Raw genomic sequence first — 21,547 nt, forward strand, 5'->3', positions numbered from 1 at the left:
ATATGGCTAAAAATCTTAAACTCCTGAGTTACTCAAAGCTTTCCTTGCCTGTGGAAGAGACCTGCCAACCTGTGTCTCAAGAGACTAACCTTTCCATCTCTGAAGTACCTGTAAGTAACCTTGCCTGCGCTGGTTGTCTTGCAAGGGGTGCTTTTCCTTGTCAAGACCTACTATAACCATCTCTCCTTGCCTGTAAACTCACAACTAGGGGCAGATCACAGTATGTTTCAGTTGGACCAGTATAATATCTGACCTAAGAGGAAATATACTCCAAAACATTGCAAGAATTTCTTACTTTATATCAGCAGAAACTAGAGAAATGTGTCAATGAATGCTATAGGTAGGAGATAAAGGGAGAATAAATACAATGCATTGGGCTGAATGTATTAATATGGGTGTACTTATTAGAGTTTGTAGAGTTCATGAGTTAATTTACATAGCTGAAAGTGGCTATATCATTTGACTTAGTTTGTTGACTGAAACTTGGATTTAACAATGGCCTATGTTGAATGAAGTTGATATGCCAGAATGCCCCTGGAACAATGTGGAGGAAGAATTCTAAAGGCTTGGAGAGAGAGAAAGTTTGTAATAGATTTAATACATTCTCCCTGCACAACCAACCCCAAAGAGGGTCCTTGGACAGTACCTTCACCAAAGCATTAAAAAAAAATGCAAATGACAGAAGAAGTAGTATCCTTTCAAAGTTCTCTGATGAATGAATGCTCACAATAAGGGTAGGTCAGGTCCATTGTGTCACAAGATATCAGAAACCTTAAGATGATTTTGCTGTTTTCATTGGCCCCACAAGGAAGGTTTTCGATAATATCGTATGAAGGCAACTTTGATTTCTTAATAATTAAGCACCAATTTTACTTTAAACATGAAACCATTTCACCTGAACTTGATAAGAATTGCAAAGATTTAGCTCCTTACCATTGTATCTTCAAGCCCCTTTCCTTAATAGAGAATAAATATATCTACCATAAAACCTTTTTCATTATAGAAAAGTGAAAAATATGCTGGCAGTATTTCCAGTGGTGCAGGTAAGCCTCTCTGCACCAGAAGACAATTTATCAAAATTAATAAAAAGTAAATCTTCCAGGAGACAATTTTAAGGAGGAACCAAATGGTTGCTTAAGAGAGGGTAGAATGGTTGGGCAACAGTAAAACTCTAATTTTGGTGGTGATAGAGATGTCTGTTTGGTCAAACTGTTGAGTTCAACATCTTATGAGTTTTTTCTGGTGAATTCTCTTCCAAGTGACTAATCTCCTGGAGACTTGAAAGAAGTTTGGCAAAACAGAGGCAGCATGAGAAACGGAAAGTCAATGGAGCTTCAAGAGAATCAGAAACGGATTTGTAACGGCTGTATAAGCTTAGGCATATATCTTAATTTCTGTGAACCTCAATTCCTTCATCTGCCAAATGAAGTTAATAAAAAAGCATTTTATAGAATCATTGTAAGGATAATGTAAGTTAACGTATCTAAATCTAAAGGTAAATATTAGATTATTAATAATGGGCTAATATTGTCATCATCGTCATGTTAAGGTGGTACCCACAGCTATGAAACATATTTTTACAGATGTAAATACCATAGAATTATTCTCCTTTAGTGCCTTATAATAATAAAATAACAATGACGAAAGTAACATCTACTAAAATGACAACACTAACAACACTAAGAACATTTACTGAGGGCTAAGCACCATACGCTATACCAAGTGGCATGTGTGTTTCTCGTATACCTCCTACAGTTCTATCTTACTCACAGAGCCATTGTGACCAGGGTTTTGCTTCAGTAGATGGTGGAATATGATCATTTAATAGGCATATCTGGTGAAACATAAATAATCCAAAATTGGGTCAGGCCATTCATAAATTTTCCTTCGTTAAATAATGACACATAAACCAAAAAGGAGAAGTTAATTTTGCAATGGAGTATGGTATTTCTAAACAGCTACTGAGTTTCCCAAAGAGAATACTTTACTTCCAACTTTAAATAACAGTTATAACAACCAGGAAGAACCAGGTCCTACATTTCTAATTCATTTAGTATTCTGTAATATCTATTAAAATGCACACAAACAGGAAGATTACTATTGGTTAAGCATTAATTGAAGGATATAATCTTGATGTACTACAATGCTGGTAGGTTATTAAAAATATTATACATTAAAACATAGTTCTTTATCCTGCAAAAATATTTATATAATTTTACTTCATACAATTTTTTGAAAATATGTGTTATGAATTGGAAAAATGGTGTTAAAATTATTTCTTCCTGAATGTTACTAAATTTAAGGTGGATGATTTGTCCTCCTTCTTCAGGATACTTTCTTACGTAATGTGCGGCTTTGTCTAAAGTGGCCACGTAAGGACGGAGCATAGAGGATGCCTTTTAAAGTATGACAAATTTTAACATAGACACAATCCTGTCTGTGCTTTGTAACTTTGGGTAAATTGCTCAGCAATTTGTAGCACTTCTCAAACACCCATGAGTATCTATTATATACTGCAAACTGACATCAGCTATTGTGACCATTGACAAGTTTTGGGGTTTTTTTTGATAATATCAAGATACCGTATGATTAGAGATGGAGAAGACTCTTGCTCTCCACCCTTTCCCTCTACCAAGTGTTTTTTTAAATAATGTGAGCTAGTCTAGAACGTCACCTGCCACAGGTATGAACATTGCTTAGCAAACAGGTCCAAAGACAGTTATGCAAGCAAGATGCTCTGCAAGATGCTCTCTGATTTTTGCCCTATTAAGCCCTCTAAACAGTCACCTAGAATCAAAGTTTTACTACAATGCAAATGTAGAAATGATCCTATGACAGAATCAGATATGCTTTTAGTTAGATTAGATCAGACAAGATAATTTTGCACTAGTGAGGAAAAGGGGTAGAGACCTCGGGCAGCACGAACTTTTAGATGAAATGTACAATTCCAAATATTGGCTGCTGGGCTCTTCAAGTTTTCACAGGTTTTCAAAGCTATCCATGCAAGACCAGACATGCCTATACAGTATTTGCAGCCATCTCATGGTTTGAATACTATTTATTTTAACACAGAAAATGTATTCCTAATATCCCTTAGTCTAATTAGCCCATACGCTACTGAACTTTTAGAAAGTTTTGGAAATACTAGTTATGAAGTCTTAGGATCATGGACCCCTGATTTGGGATCAATTTGTGCTAACCAACAACTCCTGGAGTATAGATAAATGATTAAGGTGGATAAAAAATTAGCTAGCAGCCTTTTGATTATAGATTAAAATGAACTCACACACATGTATCTACATCATTCTGTCCCCTGGTATTTTCCAAACAGCAGGTCTCCGTGACCCGTTAATGAGTAATAAAACGATTTCATGAGTCAAGAACAGCATTTTTAAAAAATGATATATAAAATAAAAATATCAGAACACTGGGACACAAAAAGAAGGGTTAAATATTTCTCTTAAAATGTTTGTATAAGTTATATGTACTTGTGTGTTCCCTCACATGTTTGTGTCTGCTTGTGTGTGCTGAAGTTAAGCAATGTATTTCAAATTATGGATTGAGGTAAAAAAAAAAACTACTCATTTTTATAGAAATATTTTAAAATAAATTGCAGACAACATAGTATTCATATTCTTTTACTCTCTTCTCTAAATCTCTTTTCCTGCTCATAGAGTGTTTATCATTTCTAAAGAGAACAAAATGAGACTTCTTAAGTATTCTTACAAAAATTGCCTTTTTGTAACTTCTGCTTTTTACAATTAATTTTAAAGATAAAACATTAAAAGTGAGGTGAGTATTAAAAGTAAACAGTTTAGATCTTTGGTTCTGCTCTGCTCCATTCATCTTGGGATACTAATGGTATTGCATCTAGTGGCCAACACTAGTGAAGTCATGGACTTAAAGGAAGTTCATGGAGAAAGCAAACAAACACAGCTTAGTATTCACATTATCATCTCAGCTATTCAGCATATAATTCCAACCTTGTAGGTAACAAGTTCAGAAATATTGGCAGGTATGCATGTAAGCCTGGATTAAAAAGAGCAATTGTGAAAGTTGTAGATGGGAATGGGAAGAAGGAGAGATTGGGACTATATTAAAAACCTAAAGGTGGTAGGATTAATTAGGTGGGGTGGAGATGAATCGGGATAACTTCAACATTTCTGGCTTGAGGGACTCCTTAGGAAGGAAATGTCATTAACTGAGAAGGGAAACTGTGTGGCAATGTTGGGGGCGTGTGTGGCAATTAGGTATGGACATAGAGATCACACTGATTTTGAGGTAACTATAGGACAACCATTAGAGATATCCAGAAACCAGTTGTCTGAATGAGATTATGGCTAAAGAGAAAAGATTATAATAAAGATATGAAGTTAGTTGTCATCGGCATATCTTGTGATATGCTGTGGAATTGAAAGCTATGGAATTGAAAGCTATTTCTCAGAGAAAATACATTGAGTTTGATAATTTAAGGCCCAACACTGGAATCTGAGATTATGTTAACATTTCCAGCATGAGCAGAAAAACACTATCCATCAAAAGAAAAATGAAAAATAATAGTGAGATATGAGGGGAATAGAGGAGGAGTTGTCTCATGAATCAATGAAAAACAATTTCAAGAAAGAGAAAGTGTTCAACAGTGTCACATGTCACAGAGGAGTCAAGTAATATAGGAGTTAAGAACTCTTGGAGTGATCACATGTATATTACATGTTAATTTTGGAAGATTAGTTTTAGATAACTGCTAAAGAAAAAAGCCTGATTGTAGTAGGTTGGGGAGTAGGATCTGTGATGAAGAAGAAATAAATACAAACTATGCTTTTGAGAAATGTAATTGGGAAGGTGAGACATAAATATGTAACCAAAGGTCACAGGATCAAAAAGAATGGAGATGGCACCCTCCATAATTTTGTATGTTCCAGTACACAACACAGTTTTGTACCCAATAAAACTAAATAAGACGTGAATCCCTTGATTTATATACTTAATTTCTGGCATGACATGTTCATTTGATGTCCAAAAGATACCTTAAACTTAGTAAACTTTTCTTTTACTCCCAGTCATCCAATTCCTGTCTCCCACCATTTTTTCTAGGTAAATCGATGGCAGCAGCATCCATACAGTTGATTAGTAACGCAAACAAACAAATGCATTGGAATCATCACTGACTTTCCCCTTTTTCTTTCTCTCACACCTCATATCCCTCAAGGAATCTTATTTCTGGATTTGTAAAATATGGGAAGAATATTACCAGCTCTTACCACCTCCTCTTTGACTACCCCGTTCTGATTCACCAGGGTCTTTCTCCTGGGTTATTGCTGGGGCTTCCAAACCTGCATTTCTGCAGTCTTTTCCTAACATACAACAGCCAAAATGTGTCTTATAAAATATAAGTCCTATAATGTCACAGACATGCACAAAACCATCCAATGGATTCCCATTTCTCTCAGATTAAAGTTAAGATAATTACAATGGCCTACATAACTCTGCATCATCTGGCTCCTGTCTCCTTGCTTATCTGGCCTCGTCTCCTGCTACTCCCCCCCTCTTCATTCCGCCACAGCCATGCCCACCTCCTCACTGTTCTTTGAATGGTTGCCAAAACCTCACCTCAGAATCTTCGTACTGCTTCGTACTGCTTACTCCCACTTCAGGGAATTTCTATTCTTCAAAATATCCGTAAAGTTACATCTCTCACATCCTTCTAGTAATTGCTCAAATCTCACTTTCTTCATGAGGACTATCTTGATCGCCTTGCTTAAAAATGCAAAAATCTTCTCCCTAAGATTTTTTTGTCTATTTTATTCTCTGATGTGTTCCTAGTGCTTAGGACAATGCCTGGCACATAGAGTTATTCTCATAAATATTCAATTATTGAATGAATCTATGAATGAGCAAATTTAGTCTTTTCTGATCACTTACAGCTTCCAGAAGAATATCACTCTTAGTGTGGCATTGATGATATATGTATATGTGTGTGTGTCTGTATGTGTGTGTGTGTATATATATATATATATATATATGGATATCTTTATGCTTTAAGATAAACACAATTTTAAATACCAAGATGCCAATGCAGCGTCATCTTAGAAAGTATCTTCAAATAATTATTGGAGACCAAAGGCTGTTTCTGGGGAAGAGACTATTCACAGGAAATGGAATCAATTCCAGTGCAGTAATATACATCCTCTTCTCCTGCCCCAAAGGACTGTCTGACTCATCTTCATTCAAAGGAGTCCACAGCTTCAAGGCAAATAACTTTGTGTTCTAGAGTAAAGCTGCAAGACCCACACCATAGGATACTAGTCACACTCAGAAGCTATTATTACATGCCATATTTCACAACTTGAGTACCTATTACGTTATTTAGCTACGTGGATTTGGAGACTGGGAAAAAAAGTTTATATTCTCTTTTTCTGTTCAACTAGGATTGCTGCATTTGTTCAGCATGTCCTATGAATGGGATGTTTATAGGAATAAATAAATTTATTCTACTTAGAGGATTTTTTGGGGATTGTAAGGGGGCACTAATAGTAATTATATCCGGGTACAAACTGGGACTATGACTCCCTACTTATGGCTACCAGGACCCCAATGCAGTAGTGCTATAAAAGGTCTTAGTCATTATCCCTTCATTTGCTGGATAAACGGTTGGTCTAGAGGGTCCTATTTAAACCCTAGAGGGGATTTAAGTGGTTCACAAAACACAGAGGGATATTTGGGGGACTTGGGGCAGTGGGCATTTTTAACTGATATAGAAAAGAATGTCTGCATTTTAATAACCATACTGGCTGGATGTTCTCCCTATGACTTTACATCCTGGTTTGCCTATGACAGTCCCATTCTATGCCTATTGTCATAGTTTGATTATTAATAAGTCCCCTATTATTTTAAAATTTTCCAAGTCTAGATTATGTATATTGCTATGCTTTATTTCTTGCAAAACTGATAATTCACCAAAATCTGCAAATAACACTGGATTATTGGCATATGTGCGTTAGTGATCAAAAGAAAATAGAAAAAAAGATTCAAGACCTGCTTCTGTACTAGTTCCACAGAATTAACTGTCCATTCAAAGTCGCCTAAATAGCACAAAATTGTCCATTTTATTTTACTTAGTAAATCCTATGAATAATAAAAAATAATGCCTTCTAGGGACATCAGCATTAAATCATTCCCTGTGCCCCAAGTGGACAAGGTCAAGGCTACCTTTTCTCGTAAATTTATGTCATAACTATATATTATTTCTCTCTACCATTATTTTGCTCCTTTTCTAATTTCTTAGCTTACTAATTATGTGGATTTATTAAATTTTCTATATATAAGGAATGTGTGTGTGTGTGTGTGTGTGTGTATAAAATTTGGCGCAATTTAAGTACTTATGCAAAAACAAGAAAATATATAATACTAGTCACAGGTTGACATTAAAATTTACTTAAAATAGTACAAAGTTTCTTATTATTTTATACCAGTGAGTAAACATGCCTTTCTTACAGACCTCTGCACTAAAGGTTCTCCTGAGCCATCTCAGCTTGAAGCCTGGCTTCATCTTTTATAAACTGTATGCTATTAGGCAAGTGGCTTAATCTATTTTGCCTTACTTTCCTTTTCCATAAAATGGGGAAAACAATAGCACTTACCTTTCATAGAGTTGCAGTGAGGATTAGATGAGTCACAACACGCAAAGACCTTAGAATGGTGCTTGGCTCATAATAAGCACTTTATAAAGCTTAAAAGAACTTGAAAAGTCAAAGTGGTATAGTATAAAGTGAATGAGGTTAGTAATTTTATGATATGGATTTGAGTTCACTTCTGAATTTACTAGCTCTGTGATGGTAAGGATGTTAAATCTCTCAGAATCAACTCTTTTCTCTCCCTCTCTTCCTCCCTCCCTCCTTTCTTTCTTTCTTTCTTTCTTTCTTTCTTTCTTTCTTTCTTTCTTTCTTTCTTTCTTCTTTCTTTCTTATCAATAAAATAAGAATAATACCTGTGCCAAAGTGTTGATATGAGACTTGGGATCATTTATTCAAAAACAATTATTAAGCTCTTAATTTTAGTTTTCCAAATGTGTGCTCTTAGAATCATAGGACTTAATAGAGGTTGGGATTTCTTTAATATAATCCTCTGCAACAAAATTCTTCCTATTGCATGGTTTGATGGATCACTGACTCTCAGACCTGAAAGTTAAAGAGAACTCAGCCACCTCCCTCAAAAGTCCATTTCACAAGTAAAAACAGAACTGTCACATAACCAAGTTAGTATTGTTCAAACACTAGGTCGTGATGCATCGGTGCTCATAAAATCAATCTGGTTAATGGCCATAATCAATAACAAAGTATAGTACAGAAAAATACTTTTTAAAGACTATATGCAGTGCAGTAGAGGTAAGTATTTTTGTAAAAATTTTCGTTTCTCTCACAGACACATGCCTGCATGTATATATGTATGTATGTATGTGTGTATGCACATGCATGTGCACACCCACGTGTACAAGCTTAAAAACAGGGAGAGGAAATTCACTTCCAGGCTAAGACATAGGGGAGGAAGATAATGGAATAGGTGGACAGCATCAGCTTCTCAGTACCTTCCCTGAAATGCTGTAAAATCCGAGAGGGGAAATGGTTCACTTGAGACAGATGGGATCATGAGAGATGCACAAAAAGAGTCTCAAGACCCAAAGAGCATAGAAGTAGAGTAAGCCACTGAACTGACTGTGGATGTGGACATTTCAGTGATTACTTTTGCATCTAGATATCTCTACGATGGTGTATTCTCTCTCATCTCCTGCAAAACCCTGGAAGTAGACATGTGCTCATGAATATCACGATATATCCCAGATATAAAATTCCTTCTAGCCCAGGAGTAGGAGAGCTTAAAATAGAAGCTATTTGAATTAAAACTAAGACAGTTACACATTTGCACACCTGCATTTAAGAATTGAGGAGTTTCTCAGATGTATGACTTACAAACTTGTTGTTTTATTCCAAGGATATGCCTGGCTAGTGGCCCTGTAATAAAAGGTGGAAAGTCTAAGGTAAAGGGTATAAAAAACAAAAAAGAAAAAAAAAAGAATTCGTACTTCCACAAAAGGGGAGTAGTAATTCCTCTTGACAAACTATTCTGTGTGGTTTCCCAGTCAGCTCCTGGATTCACCCAGCTCTGGAAAATTATGTCTGTTTTCCAGCAATGTATCCAAGGTATGTATAATCCTGAGTGATTTGCAAAAGTGGTCATCCTCAAACAACACAAATCAATAACTCCTATGCATATGAAGAAATGTTGTGAGGGTTGTATCTATTCAAGTAAAAAAGAGCAAACAACTCAGATAAAGTCTGTCTGTCCTTTATAATGTGTTCACTCTATCTTTACCTCCCAGACCCACCAAATTCTGCCCAACATCAGGGAGAAGAAAATTTGCTGTGGAGATCGTGAGTATACCCAAAGGCCCTAGGTACAGGGAAATGATCACCAAGGAGAATACTAAACCTAAAGGACCCAAGCCATGAAAAAGACTACCATCAACTGACCCAAACTCAAATCAGCATGTAGTAGTCTTAGCCAATTGTACAGTAAAAGGGAACATTCCTCATAAGACCACCCTCACTTCTGGCACCCCAAGTTTAGGGGGATCCCAAAACCACCCTCTCAGGTTTGATAATTTGCTGGAGGAACTCACAGAATCCACTGAAAGCTATTATACTTAGGGTTTATTACACAGAAGAGATGAAAGTCCAAATTAGCCAAAGGAAGAGGTTTATAGGGAAGAGTCTCAGAGGGGGCCAAATGCTGAGTTCCCAGTTGTTGTCTTCTGTGAAGTTACAGAGTGTTGCCTCCTTCTGGCCATGATGTCTGACAATATGCACAAAGTATTGCCAACCAAAGAAGTTCTTCTGTGTCTTTGGTGTCCAGTGTTTTTATTGGGGCTTGATCACATACCATTCATGGTATGACTCCTAATTCCCAAGCCCTCCCAGAGGTCAAATTAATGCCTTTAGTCATCAGTCCCCCAAAATGTGGTTGTCCAAACTAATAATGTGTGTCCCAAAGCTCCCATCATAAATCATACTATCAGGGTGTCTGGTGGCTAAAGCCCTTAGGCAAACTTAGACACTCCTATCAGAGAGGACAATCCAGGGACCACCAGATCACTTCTCAGTAGCTGAGGGCAAAGGCCAGTCCTCTATTTCAGTAAGCTTAATTCTCCACTACACAGGGCCACATATGGATCTTGACTCAGCTGTCCTGAGAACAAAAGTCTCCGCTGGACTCAGATGAATGACATTAATGAAGAGCAAGCACGTGATGCTTTGGGGAAAAATAACTTCTAATGTTCTTCTTCCTTTGACTAGTTAGTTAGGCACGCTTTCTCTGTGACAAAAAATATTTTAGAAAGATCATGAAGATTACTCACTGAGAGGGAATTTTCAATAATTAAATTACACAAACACATGGAAGCCAAGCAATTTGTTCATGCTAAAGATTCAAAAAATAAATGATATAAGATTCGGCAACCAAAGAGGTCGTTTCAATAAAAGAGAAACACTAAGCAGACGATTTTAATAGACTAGGAAACATTATGAATGGGATAACTTATATCTGTGGAATCACAGATGAGGGGAGCTTAGTCCGTACTGGAGGTTTAGAGAAATTTTCCTTGAATTGACCTATGAAGGATAGTATCTGCTGAAAAATGAAAGTAGCAGCAGCAGCAATAGCAGTAATAGTAAAAACAATTAACAATTATGTAGAATTTATTATACTAGACACCACTCTAAGCCCATTGAATAGATTAATTCACTTAAATTATTAATTTAGGAGAAGTGGTAACATCTATTACTGAACTCTGAGCCTCCGCTCTCACTGAACTCATGTCTTAAGGTAATATTGCCTTGAAAATTTGTCATCGTTTACAAAATGGAGCTAGGGGAGATTACCCACCCCTGATCCAAAAGAAAAGTACACCACTGGGCTAGAGAGCTTACTCTGAACAAATGCATGTACAAAAAGATTAAGTGTTTTCAGATTTCACCTGCCTTGCAACAATTTTACAAACCAGGAGAGCTTTCCCTTAAGCAATAACGTGCCTCTTCTCATTCCTCATTCACAGACTCTCTTCTCACTGTGAAGTAGGAAGCTTCCTTTGGAGGCGATGACAAATCCTGGGGCCTGCATTGCGCTCATCTTGCATGCGGTGCTCCCATTGAGGCCACTTAATCCGATTGACGTCAGCCAGCTCTCCGTGCACAGAATGTGCCACTCAGAATCTAGGGGAATCGATCATCCCTCAACTCGCATTGCCATGACACCTACAGACTCCAATTTATTTCAGCTCTGTTTCTTTTCCTTCTCTTTCCTCTCCAACTAAAGGAAGTATATATTTTCTTTCTTCACAAACAACACTTATTAGAGCTCCAGGTTCATCATTGGAAAATTCAGACTATCACTTTGCACTGATAATTGAGGTTTTCTGAGTAAAGCTGCTGTGGAGAGCCAGGTAAGGCTGCAAAATATACCACACATCTCAGATTACACATTGACTGGGAAGTGGTTATTATTAGACGTAAATATTTTTTTTTTTCTGAGAAAAATCTTAATTTGGAATTTCATTAGTCCCATTAGGGAAGGGAAGAGCAGGAGATTAATGAAACATCTACTATATTCTGGGCATATCACAAACAGTATAATATATAACTTGGTTCTCAACTGGCTGTAATCATGCCCCATCCACCTCCCAGGAGACATATGACCATGTCTGGAGAGTTAGCTGCCACACATGGGGTGGGGTGGGTGCTATTCGGCAGCATCTAGTGGCTGCTGAACATTTTACAGTGTGTAGGACAGCCTCCCATCACCAAAGAATAGCAGAGTCACAAATCTCAATAGTATCAATATCAAGAAATGTTGAAAATGAATCCCACGAAGCTGTATGGGACAAGCGTTAATATCACCAGTCTATAGATACAGACACTGGAAGAAATTAAATGACTTCTCTTTGTTCAAAAAGTTAGTAAGTAGCAGGATATGAATTCGGACTTGTCTAGCTGCAAAAGCTGAACCCTTGTATTGCACCAGGCTATGCTGGACAAGATTTGGTGGTAAAGGAAATTAGAACTCTGAAGGCTAATTCTAGGATGCATTTGACTTTTTCCTCGTATAGCAGTCCTTTTTTAAGAAATTCATTTTGTGAGAATATAAAGGCACCTTTGAAGGTCTAATTATGTAGAATTACTTGGCCAATGACAACTCAATGGAGTTGCAGGATTTATATACGAAAGGTAATTTCACTTAATACGGTGACTATTTATCAAACCCTGCTTGGCTACGTTTATACTGGCTACACTTAGGCATGCATGTATGATTATATATATGTGCATGTATACATGATACTTTTTCCCTCTAAAATTCAGACATGAATAAAACATGGTACCCTACTATACCTTGCCCACTGTAGTGGAGAAAGATAGGCAATACAACGTACAATTATACACCAAGGGCAAGGATCCCAGTTTGCTGACTTTCATACTGGGAGACTAATTCATTCATCAATCATTCATTTGACAAACATATATTTATTAAATTCTTAGTATAAACTCAGTTGTCCAGCCAGATTCATAGCAAATAATTATAACAATGTGATAAATGCTAGAACAGAAGCTAGTGCTGGTAATGTGGCAACACAGAGGAAGAGGCACTTGACTCTCTTTGGACGTGTTGGAGAAGACCTCGGAAAAGGGATCTAAGACAAGGCGAGTGACATACTGATACTGGAGTCCACCAGGTGGAGTGGTAGGTGATAGGGCTAAAGAGGAAAAAAGGAGCCAGACCACGAATCTTGTGGACTAAACAGTTTGAATTTTATTCTCAAGGTCAAGTGAAGCCAATAAGAATTTCATCATGAAAAGACCCAATCAATCCCATTTATGAAGGATGGTCGCATCGTTAGTATGGATTTAGGGAAGTGCGGAGAGTGGGTGTAGACAGACAAATTTTGAGGCTGTTGTAGTAATCCACATAAGAAGTGATAAAAGCCTGAATTAAGGCAAGAACACTGATAACAAAAAGGAAAGGCTAGAATCAAAATAAAATTAGAGTTAGATTTATAGGTCTTTGGGGACAGAGGGAGGATTTCACCCTTGGCAAATGAGAGTACAGAAAAAGCAATTTACATATGGGCAAAGTTACCTTTAAGGTACCTATGTTGAGTAAAAATATCATGGGCTAAGTAAATGTGGGAAATTCTACTGAATCCTTCATATGTTAATCATCACGAAAGTCCTGTCATATAGCATTATTCTTTTTATTTTAAAGATGAAAGCTCATAGAAATTAACTTGTTCCATTTAATATGGTAAGTGCCAGAGTCAAAGCATTACTACATCTGGTTATCTTTAAGCCTATATTTGTTCACTGCTATGCAACACTGCCTTCCATTGTAGAGCCGATGCTCAGTAGGACTTAAAATATATATTCAACTAAAAACAAAACAATCCTAGAGATATTGTTCCTACAAATGGAAGTTGAAATCTTGGATGTATATAAAGTCACCCAGGGAGAGTGTTAATCAGGAATGAGTGAGAAAGAACCGGAAGCACAGAGGCTATAGGACAGAGTCCCAGGAACACAGTAACTTTTAAAATGAATTAAGGAGGTTAACTGAAAAAACAGTCAAAGAGGTGGATAGGGAGCCAAGGGGAGGATGGTGTCATAGACGCAAAGGGAAAATTTGTGAGCAATCTTGAGTCAGATATTTTCCTGTGTTGCATTAAGAAAATGCCTCATCACAAAGGCACAATTAACATCCTTCCTGAGAAAACTTCAGTCTAGGGGGGAAATGATGTGGTGCCCATCCACTCCTTTCCGTGGCCACTGCAATTGTTCTAATTCAAGCCTTGTTGCTTAGGTAAAATGGTGTGTATAAAGTCACTGACACACAGCAGGCCCTCGAAATGGTGCACTGTTCCTTCTTCATTGGTCAGGGTATTAGACAGCAAGTCTGATGGCAAGGCATTTAAACTTTAGCTGAGAAGAACATGTGAAACTCCAACAATTTATCACAGAGTAGTGCCACTGTGCAAGTTAATCACTATTATTTGCATCATACTGATGTTGAAATTTAGGCAGAGAGAGGTTAAGAACATTTCCTAACGTCTTAGAACTAGTAAGTAACAGACCCAAAATTCAAATTAGGGTCTATCCAGCACCAAGTTTGCACCAGCATCATCTCCTCTTCCTCAGCTGACAAACTTCCTCTTTAAATTAAGAAAGTGATATAATTTAACCTTCAAAACAGGTACCACTGGGTAGAAGAAAACACTGGTATTACCAGGGGTTTACAGATCTCAGTGGCTCCCCTCATTGTGGTCCCATAGTTCAACCCTTATTTCTAAATGGAATTGGTCTCCTTTTCATTTTAGAGCAGGCTTTCTCAACCTCCATATGATTGACATGGAGCAAGATAATTTTTTCTTGTTGAAGGGCTGTCCTGTGTATTGTAGAATGCTTAAAAATAACTCTGTATGTCTAAGAGATATCTGTACTCCTGTGATTATTGAAGCATTATTCACAATAGCCAAGATATAGAATCACTCTAAGTGTACATCAACAGGTGAACGAAGAAAATGTGGTATAAATACCCAATTGAATAAAATCTAGCTTTTAAAAAAAAGGAAATCCTATAATTCACAACAACATGGATAAACCTGGAGGATATTATGCTAAGTGAAAGAAGTCAGGTACAGAAAAACAAATACTGCATGATCTCATATATGTTTAATCTAAAGAATTCAAATGCACAGAAGCAGAGAGTAGAGTGGTCATACCAGGGGCTGAGGGTCAGGAGTAGGGGTTGAGGACTGGGGAGATGTTCGTCAAAGGCTATAAAATTTTAGTTAGACAGGTGGAATCCGTTCAGAAGGTCAATTGTACAACATAATGACTGTAGTTAATGACAATGTATTGCATACTTTTAAGATTGCTAAGAGAATAGATTTTAAATGTTCTCACTATACAAAAATGATATACGTGTGAGAAGATGGATATGTTCATTAGCTTGATGTAGCCATTCCACAATGTATTCCAAAACGTCATGTCCTATACTGTAAATATATACAATTTTTATTTGTCAATTAAAATAGAAATAACTAAGTAAATTAAAAAGCATCCCTGGCTTCTATCCATTAGGTGCAAGTAATACCCAACCAACAGTTGTGACAAGCAAAAAAATGTTTCCAGACTTTGCCAAGTGCCGCTTAGTGCTCCCTGGTTGAGAGTGACTGGTTTAGATATGTGGCCTTCTCTTGCTAAGCATTGGCGTACAGCCTGAGCTCCGTGTTTACGACCCCTCTTCCTGTAGACTGTGTCCGCATGTCCTCCAGCCCCTCCTCTCCACCCTTCTTCCTGCCCCACCCAGCCACCTACTGTGCCCTGCAGTGGGATGAATGGCTCTACTACAGGGGCTCCATCAAAGCATCCAAAACCCCTTCCCTGACCTGGTAACTGAAACTTGTCCCTGATCCGGAGCCAAGGCACTGAGAAGCAAGCTTCTGTGATTGTGTATCATTTGGGTGGAAAGGGCCTCATAAATCACCTTATTGTTTTGTACCCTTAGAGGGTACTACTGGGAATGGCAGCGAGTGTGACTCACCGTGCTGTACTGCTGTAATATTAAAGAAAATAAATAACGGAACTGAGAAGGCATTAAGTGAGGAAATGAGGCACGGATGCATGAGGCAGAGGTGATCCTAGTGCACTGCATGTAAGTGGGTATTATCCAATTACTCGGGAAGTAGAACTTAGGAAGAGAACTATGGAATCACAGTTTTCTGAATGAACTGCAGGGTGTACAGTCAGATTGTACCAAATTCCCTAGGCAAGTCTTCCTCTGAGCTCCCTTTCTGAATAATAAGGAAGTACATGCGACTGGGTTGTCATGGTTTGTTTTCTGTCTTAAGTAATCATGGTAATAATCATGCCTTGTGTTTGTTCAGTGTTTCCTGGTTTACAGAGCAGGTCGCCATATGTTATGTCATTCCACTGACAAAGCAATCCTGTAGACACCCAGCAAGGAGGAGGACAGTGTCCTAGAAGGGGTGTTTCTATAGGTCTGAGACAGCAGAGCATGCCTTATGAGAGAACAGCTCTAAAGAGCTGGGTAACAATAACAGCTGAGTTCAGTTCTGGAACCTTGAACCTTAAACTGCCAAGCTTCAGTTTCCTCTGTGGGAATAATAACACTGTTACAAAGTATTCAATGAAATCAGATGTATAAATGCTGAGTGCTATACCCACGTCACCCTAGGCAACAGACTCTTAACAGCACTTGCAGAAGGAATAACTCAGGGTAATCTGAAGATCACAAAAGTATAAATAGCATATTTGTATTAAATTGTCATCAAGAGTAAATGCTTTAGGGTCAACTGACCAAGGTTTGAATCTCAGCTCTGCTTCTTATAACTATAACTTGAAACAAGTTTCTTAAACTCCCTGTGCCTAGGTTTTCTCATTCATAAAATGGGTGCTTTGAAGATTAAACAGGTTAATACATGAAAATTTTTATAACAGTACACTGTCTCTCTACTCAAGTATAGTAGACCCCCTTATCCATGGGAAATACATCCCAAGACCCCCAGTGGATGCCTGAAACCATGGATAGTACCAACCCTATACATATTTTTTTTTCTGTACATATGTAGCTATGACAGAGTTTATAAATTAGGCAAAGCAAGAGATTAACAATAATAATTAATACTAAACTAGGACAACCATAATACCATATCATAATAAAAATTATGTCAGTGTGGTATCTCGCTCTCAAAATATCTTACCGTACTTATTTTCAGACTGCTGTCGACTACAGGTAACTGAAACCACAGAAAGCAAAACTGTGGAAAAGCAGGGACTAATGTCTTTGGTTACTTTCTTGTTCCAGGCTCTGATGTCTATTTTCATATTATTTTTACTTCAATTAATGTGATTAATCAGAGTTAACTTTAAGGTAAACAACACTGGATTCTAGTACAGATAAAGTCCCATATCCAGTGATTTAACACAATCATATTTCTTATTCAGGTCATATTCCAAAGCAGGTTGTTAGTGTGTTTGTGTGTGTGTGTGTGTGTGTGTGTCGGGGTTTGTTTCATGCAGATATTCAGAGACCAAAGCTGCTACCATGCTATGTCTCTAACTTCTTCTAGGCCCTTAGATCCCTCTCTTTTTGGTAGTTGAGGGAAGCATGAGGATTGGGCTTAAGGATTTCTAAGTGGTCAAGCCTGGAAGTTGAACATACTGCATTTGCTCTCGTTCCATTGTCCAGAAATCAGTTGCATGGCCACACCTTAATCAAAGAAGCCTTAGAAATATCATCTAGTCATGTTCTCAAGAAAAGGAGAATTCACACATTAGACAGTGCTAGAAATCTGGCAAGTCCTAAGCTCAGGAAGTCTTTGCTTCCCAACATCAGGTCTTGCAAAGTGCTGCTCTCCTAAATGAGGGCTGCTATGCCAACCCACTCTCTGACCTACACGGTCTCTGCATAGTCATCATCCTCCCATGACCCTGGGAAGCAGTACTTTGTACTTCAGCAGGATTGGTCCTACTTCTGATTAGGATCCAAGTTGAAAATTACCTTCCCTTTGAGTGGAAACCTAGCTCTCTTGACATATTCTAGGTATTTCAGATAAGAGCATGAACCATGATGTAGAAACCCAGTGCCTTGTAAAAGTGAGTTCACCTGCTTTCAAGGCTGAAAACTAGAGCAAAAAGTTTTACCTTGTCAAAGGTACAAAGTCAAGGTGGATCTACAGGTAATGGCAGGCAAATGGAAATGAATTGAAAGCCAGAAAAGTAAGATTAGGGCCTGGAAAGCTAAATACAAGTTTAGAGCCAGGAGGAAACATACAGACATTATAGAAATTTTATAAAAACTGACAACCAGACACCTGAAGAGTAGTGAAGCCAAGAGACTGTGAAAGAATATTTAAAGATATTCCTTGGAAGAGATCCAGAAATGATACCTTCAGACCAAAAAAGCACAGAGGCAATATAAAGGAGAGAGTTAAAAATATTGGTTTTGTTATTTTGGGCCTGCATTCAAATCTAGGGCCCATGCTTTACTGAATATGTGACAGAGTAAGAAAGGTCCTTAACATCTCTGAACCTGAGTTTTCCATCAACAATGTGGCAAAAATAATAACTATCATTTCTCCATCAGAATTGCTGTGATAAATACCTGAGATAATACTGATAAATCTGTATTTAAAAACGGGGTTCCAATGTTAGCTACATCTTAAACTCACTTCCTGATTTCATTTGTCTTTTTTTTATAATTTCAGAATATTACAAGAGTATAAATGTCTTGGTTACATGAATTTCTTTTGTACAGTTTGAGTCAAAGTTATAAGTCACACAGATAATGTGCATTGTACCCGCTGGGCACGAATTCATTTGTTTTTTGTTGTACTACATACTGCCTAACTCCCTCCCTTAGTAGCTCTGGCATGGCTGTGTGCACTTGTCTTTTTACAGAGACTCACAGGTGATTCTTACTATCATGGCAATGTTTTTCTAGTTGAAAACCACTGCTCTCTTGGCCCAGGGGTCGGCAAAACTTTTCTGTTAAAGGCCAGGTAGCAAAGTCTTTGCATGACATACAGTCTACATTGGAACTGTTCAACCCGGCCATTTTAGTGTAAAAGGCAACATAGATAATATGCTTTGCTGTGTTCCAATAAAACATATACACAGATGCTGAAATTTAAATATTATATAATTTTCACGTCATAAAATGTTACTGTTCATATTTTTTCAAATCTTTATAAATTTAAAAATAATTCTTAGCTTCTGGGTGATACAAAAAAAAAGTTTTCACTCCAGATTTGGCCCATAGGCCATAGTTTGCCCACCATCAAGAGAATAAATGTTTCCAGACTTACAAATACATCAGAAACATCCAGAGGATTTGTTAAAAACAAAATTATTGGGCCTCACCCCCAGTGTTTCTAACTCAGTTGGTCTGTGATGTGGGAAAAAATTTGTATTTTTAACAAATTCTCATGTGATGCTGGTGCTGCTGGGCTGGGGACTGCCTTGTGAGAATCACTGATCTAGAGGAATGCCCAGACTATTCTTCAAATTGTCTCACTTAAATATAATTTGACACTTTTGAAATTTGAAAAACTATATAGTAGCTGTGCATCTGAGCTTATACCCTTTAAGAAATACCTGAAATAAGATTTTTCTATTGCTTTAACATTTACTGTATTGTCAATAAGTTCTACTGGTTAAAAGCATGGACATTGGAGCAAGATCATCTTAGGTGTAAATCCTGGCACTTCACACTGTCGTGTGACCTTGGGTAAGTACTTATATCCTCTGTATTTTAATTGTTGCCTCACGTGTAAAATAAAATAATAATAATATCTATATTGCAGGACTGTTACCAGGGTGAAACTGGTAAGAAGAACACTCAGAATAGTGCCTGGCCCATCATAAACATTCAATAAATGTTAGTTCCTATTATGTCTAGAAGTAATTTATGAGTAAAGGTATTTTAATAAGAACATTGTACTAAATTGAAGGATCACAGAGAGGTGAGCCAAGGATATATGTGCCAGCAGGGCCAAGATCTTCTTTCTCAATAATTCCTGATCTGTTTTTAGGTATGTAGGCAATTAGCTATTCTAGGCCCACAGTAATGCACATGACCATAAACATTTTAGTCTGAATGTTTTATTTTTTAAAGGCAAATATTAAATAAAAAAAATAAAAAATAAAGGCAAATATTACCAAATTCCCAAGAAGACATTCAAAATAAAATAAAATACCCATAGGTTAGCTAAATTTACAAGCCTCTAGATTGCTAACTCTGTTGATTTTGTTTACCAAATAATTACTAAGCATCTACTGGTAAGGTAGTGTGCAAAGAACTAGTGATAGAGCAGAGTGGCCAATGAGACAGGTACAGTCTTGTATTCAGTGAAGAGAAATGTCAAGCAAATAATCACTCAAATAATTAATTCCTTACAATGGTAATAAAAAATGAAGAAGAGCAAAGGTTAGGAAGTGACATCATTGAAGGAATTATTCTAGTTTGGAGAGGTGCCGGTCACAGGGAAGCCTCTCTTGAGGAAGAAATTTTTAAATTGAGATTTGCTGGCTTAGAATTTCAGAGACATTCACTAAAATAATGATTTCTGCAAGTGTCTGACAGAAGTCTGTAGGGAACATTTAATTTTCTATTTTCACAGTGGGCATAGAAGAAAGGATCATGCATCTCGTTTATCAAAAGTTTTATCAAATCATTTATGTGTGGATTAGAGGAAGGGGTGCAAGAAGGAATTTCCAAGGACAGACATATCTATTTTTTAATTCCACAGGAAATAATTTTATCCACTAAGAGATAATTTCTACCAAACCTGGCTCTCAGGGTGCCATTGATAGGCAAGTTCAGAACACACACCCATTTCTAGGGCTCATTTTGAGCAATGCATTTTATCTTGTAGTTAATACCTGACTATGTTCTGATAAAGGATAAAGAAATGTCCATATATACTACAAATGTTGTCATAGTTTTCTTGACATATTTTCTCCACCATGTGATAAAATGCACAGAAATAATCAGGAGAGAAATAGTTGTGCCTAAAATCTCCTTCCTTCTTTTGTACAATATTGACCTGAGGAATTTGTATTTAGGTATGTGTGATGGAGAGAATAATGGTCTCCCGAAGATGTCCGTATCCTAATCCCTGGAACCTGTGAATATGCTCTGCTACATGACAAGGAGGAAATTAAGATGGTAGATGAAATTATGGTTGCTAATCAACCAACTTTAAGATTGGGAGATTATTCTGGATTATTATAGTGGGCCCAAAAAGGAAGGGAAAGACGGAAGAGTCGGTATCACAGTGATGTGTTTTGAGAAAGACTTCACCGCCATTGCTGGCTTTGAAGACAAAAGCATGGCATGAACCAAGGCGTGCCAGCAGCTTCTAGAAGCTGAAAAGAAAAGAAAATGGATTCTCCTCTAAGGCCTCCAAACATGAACGCACCCCTGATGGCACCTTGATTTTAGCCCAGTGAGACTCACTTCAGACTTCTGGCCTTCAGAATTGTATAATAATAAATCTGAGTTTTTTTTAAGACGCTAAATTTATGAAAATTACAGCATCAATAGGAAACTAATATAACATGCCACTCAGAACAAATATTTAACGAAGCTAAGCACTCTAAATTTTGAGGGAATAAGTGTTTCCTTTATAAAAAGAATATATCCTTCAGAACATTTCAAAGGCTACTCTAAATGGTAGCTCTGACTCCTGACAATAAATAATGCTCTTGAACTGAGTCACCAGGTTGGCTTCCTCTTCTAGATCCACCAAACATATATTTTTATCTGCCTATATAAAGACAAGAACAGAGAGAATATTTTATTTTCCAATGTGTTACATGGTAGACAATAAATAAATGTTAGTTAAAAATATGAGTTTATTTATTAACTACTCTTTGACGTGTACCTATTCATTGATATATATGAGACATACATCCTTATGTTG

Source organism: Propithecus coquereli, unplaced genomic scaffold, assembly GCF_000956105.1.
Source record: "Propithecus coquereli isolate 6110/MARCELLA unplaced genomic scaffold, Pcoq_1.0 Scaffold30, whole genome shotgun sequence".
Classification (NCBI taxonomy): domain Eukaryota; kingdom Metazoa; phylum Chordata; class Mammalia; order Primates; family Indriidae; genus Propithecus; species Propithecus coquereli.